This window comes from Triticum urartu, chromosome 2, assembly GCF_003073215.2.
Source record: "Triticum urartu cultivar G1812 chromosome 2, Tu2.1, whole genome shotgun sequence".
Taxonomy (NCBI): Eukaryota; Viridiplantae; Streptophyta; class Magnoliopsida; order Poales; family Poaceae; genus Triticum; species Triticum urartu.
This window is the reverse complement of record NC_053023.1, coordinates 269,812,782-269,817,032: the sequence shown is the minus strand read 5'-3', so window position 1 is coordinate 269,817,032 and position 4,251 is coordinate 269,812,782.

Here is a 4,251-nt window from a genome sequence, read left to right as displayed (position 1 = left end):
TGGAAGAAATAAAAGCGATGGACTGCATAATGAAGGTCCATATCACAAGTGGCAATATAAAGTGACATTCTTTTGCATTAAGATTTTGTGCATCCAACCATAAAAGCGCATGACAACCTCTGCTTCCCTCTGCGAAGGGCCTATCTTCTACTTTTATCTTATACCCTTATGCAAGAGTCATGGTGATCTTCACCTTTCCTTTTTACATTTTATCCTTTGGCAAGCACATTGTGTTGGAAAGATCCTGATATATATATCCAATTGGATGTAAGTTATCATGAACTATTATTGTTGACATTACCCTTGAGGTAAAAGGTTGGAAGGCGAATCTATAAGCCCCTATCTTTCTCTGTGTCCGATTAAAACTTTGAACCCATAAATATCACATGAGTGTTAGCAATTGTGAAAGATTAAATGATAGTTGAGTATGTGGAGTTTGCTAAATCAAAGCTCTGACATAGGCCCTTCCTGAAAATAAGATGAATTGCAATTGTTTGATGACTAAGAATATAGTTTGTTAGTTTCAAGAAAGTCTATGATCTATACTTTAACATGTGAATAGCTTGTTACTTGATCATGAAAAGTTTTATGAAAATGAGCTACTATTATGATATATAATGATGCTAGAAAAAGTGATTGGAACTATCATTGATGAGACTTATGCACTTGCTAGCATTCACACTTCATAAATTATTTCTTTTCTCATTTACCTACTCGAGGACGAGCAGGAATTGAGCTTGGGGATGCTGATACGTCTCCAACGTATCTATAATTTATGAAGTATTCATGCTATTATATTATCAACCTTGGATGTTGATAGAGGCTAAGGTGTCCCGATGTTTCGATGAGATGGTGGCTATCGTTTTCTGTGGGAGTCGACCTTGACGATCCGACTACGAACGTGCGAGACGTCGCGCCTTAGCAATCGCTAAACCAACTTCCGAGGGTTATTGACCACGCCGGAGCACGATCAACCTGACCACGAGGGTCTGTTTCCTGCGAGCAAATGAAGAACAAGCAAGAAACTGAGATTGCAATCGGGATATTGCATATATAAGATGAAAGCTTTATTGATCAAGGTGGGGTTCTGTGACGTCTTGGTCTGGTCGTTGGACACAAACGAAGTACGCGAAGTTGCAGCTATGGCGAACTTTTAATCTAAATAAAACCCAAAGTCTAAACGACGCCCTAAGGGCTGTATATATGGAGGAAGAGGGGGGAATTTCGTGGCCCTTGAGGGTGGGGTCCGAAACCAACCCTAACTCTTGTTTCCCCACACATACGGACTCTAAAAATAGCCTATACTTAAGTATTTCGAAATTACATGGGCCTGGCCCATTAATAAGGTGACGCAGCACCTAGAATAGCCTATGGACGAATATTATGAAGTGGCATCTTGTATATTTCGTCCAAGGCTTCATGCACTCCTTATGGCGGCTTCAAAGTCCTGAAATCATCACTTGTAACTCCGTTCTTAATCCCCTTGCGCATGCCATCAACTCCAGGCGTGTTCTTGCTCCAATGTTCATCCTTCTCCAAGCTAGGCCCTTCATTTGTAAGCAAAACAAATGTATCCAATTTAGGCAGCATCATAATCTCATGAACATTAGAATCATTACCAAGAAACGAAAGTACCTGGTAATTTAATTGGCGTGCGCGAGCTCTAGTAATTGGTCCAGTATATGTAACAGTAGGGGCTATGAGTGTAACAATGGTATTGATGTCCTCATCATCCTCCCCTTCTTGAAATGAAGTCGTCCTCGACGGAAGCGCATCTTCCTCACCCAAATAAGGCTTCAAATCTGCAATGTTAAAAGTGGGACTAACCCCAAAATCTACAGGTAGCTCAAGTTTATATGCATTATCATTTATTTTCTCTAACACCTTAAAGGACCATCAGCACGTGGCATTAGCTTTGATTTGCGCAGATTAGGAAATCTATCTTTACGCAAATGTAACCAAACAAGATCTCCAGGCGCAAACACAACATGTTTTCTACCCTTATCTCCAGCAAGTTTATATTTAGCATTCATACGCTCAATGTTTTCCTTAGTTAACTCATGCATTTTTAAAATCAATTCAGAACGTTCTTTAGCATCAAAATTAACCTTCTCTGAAGATGGAAGAGGCAACAAATCAATAGGTGCACGAGGTAGGAAACCATACACAATTTCAAAAGGGAACATCTTACTAGTAGAATGCAATGAGCGATTATAAGCAAATTCAATATGAGGCAATCATTCTTCCCACATTTTCTTGTTATTCTTCAAAACAGCCCTAAGCATAGTAGACAGTGTTCTATTGACTACTTCAGTTTGTCCATCAGTTTGGGGGTGACAAGTAGTACTAAAAAGCAGCTTAGTCCCCAACTTAGCCCATAAACATCTCCAAAAGTGGCTAAGAAATTTAGTATCACGATCTGAAACAATAGTATTTGGCACACCATGTAAGCGAATAATTTCACGAAAGAACAAATCAGCAACATTAACAGCATCATCGCTTTTATGACATGGTATAAAGTGTGCCATTTTCGAGAACCTATCCACGACAACAAATATGCTATCCCTCCCCTTCTTTGTTCGAGGTAAACCTAAAACAAATTCCATAGATATATCCTCCCAAGGAACACTAGGTACTGGCAAAGGCATATATAAACCATGAGGATTGAGTCGTGACTTAGCTCTTTGACATGTAGTGCAGCGAGCAACAAAACGCTCAACATCCCGTCTCATCTTTGGCCAAAAGAAATGTGTAGCAAGTATATCCTCCGTCTTCTTGACGCCAAAGTGTCCCATTAATCCTCCTCCATGCGCCTCCTGCAACAACAAAAGACGAACGGAGCTAGCTGGAATGCATAGCTTGTTAGCACGAAACACAAATCCATCGTTAAGAACGAACTTGTTCCAAGTTCTCCCTTCCTTACAATTCTGCAATACATCTTTAAATTCAGCATCATGAACATATTGATCTTTGATGGTCTCCAAACCAAATATTTTAAAGTCAAGTTGTGAAAGCATAGTATAACGACGAGACAAGGCATCAGCAATAACATTTTCTTTACCCTTCTTGTGTTTAATGACATAAGGGAAAGTCTCAATGAATTCAACCCATTTAGCATGTCTACGATTCAGTTTTGCTTGACTTTTAATGTGTTTCAAAGATTCATGATCAGAATGTATAACAAATTCCTTGGGCCATAAATAATGTTGCCATGTTTCTAAGGTCCGAACAAGAGCATATAATTCTTTATCATAAGTAGAATAGTTCAGACTAGGCCCACTCAATTTTTCAGAAAAGTATGCAACAGGTTTTCCATCTTGTAATAACCTCCTAATCCAATTCCACTAGCATCACATTCAAGCTCAAAAGTCTTATTGAAATCAGGAAGTTGGAGTAAAGGAGCATGTGTCAACTTATCTTTCAATACCGTGAAGGCTTCTTCCTGTGCGGTACCCCAAACAAAAGGCACATCCTTCTTTGTAAGCTCGTTGAGAGGTGCAGCAATGGTGCTGAAATCTCTCACAAAACGCCTATAGAAACCAGCGAGGCCAAGGAAACTCCTCACTTGTGTGACTGTTTTGGGCTGCGGCCAACTCTCAATAGCTTCAATCTTGGCTTTATCAACTTCAATTCCCTGTGGAGTAACAACATAGCCAAGAAAAGATACTCGGTCGGTGCAAAAGGTGCACTTTCCAAGGTTTCCAAACAAACGTGCATCACGTAGAGCAATAAAAATAGCACGTAAATGTTCCAAATGTTCCTCCAAGGATTTGCTATAAATCAATATGTCATCAAAGTAAACTACCACAAATCGTCCAATGAAAGCACGTAAAACTTCGTTCATTAACCTCATGAAAGTACTAGGTGCATTAGTTAACCCAAAAGGCATGACTAACCACTCATATAATCCAAACTTAGTTTTAAATGCTGTTTTCCATTCATCACCCAATTTCATACGAATTTGATAGTATCCACTACGCAAATCAACTTTGGAGAATATAGTATAGCCACTCAATTCATCAAGCATATCATCTAGCCTAGGAATAGGATGACGATAACGAATAGTAATATTATTAATGCCTCTACAATCAACGCACATACGCGACGTACCATCCTTTTTCGGCACTAAAATGATAGGAACAGCACAAGGACTAAGGGATTCGCGTATATAACCTTTGTCGAGCAGTTCTTGTACTTGACGCATAATCTCCTTCGTCTCCTCTGGATTGGTACGGTATGGTGCACGGTTGG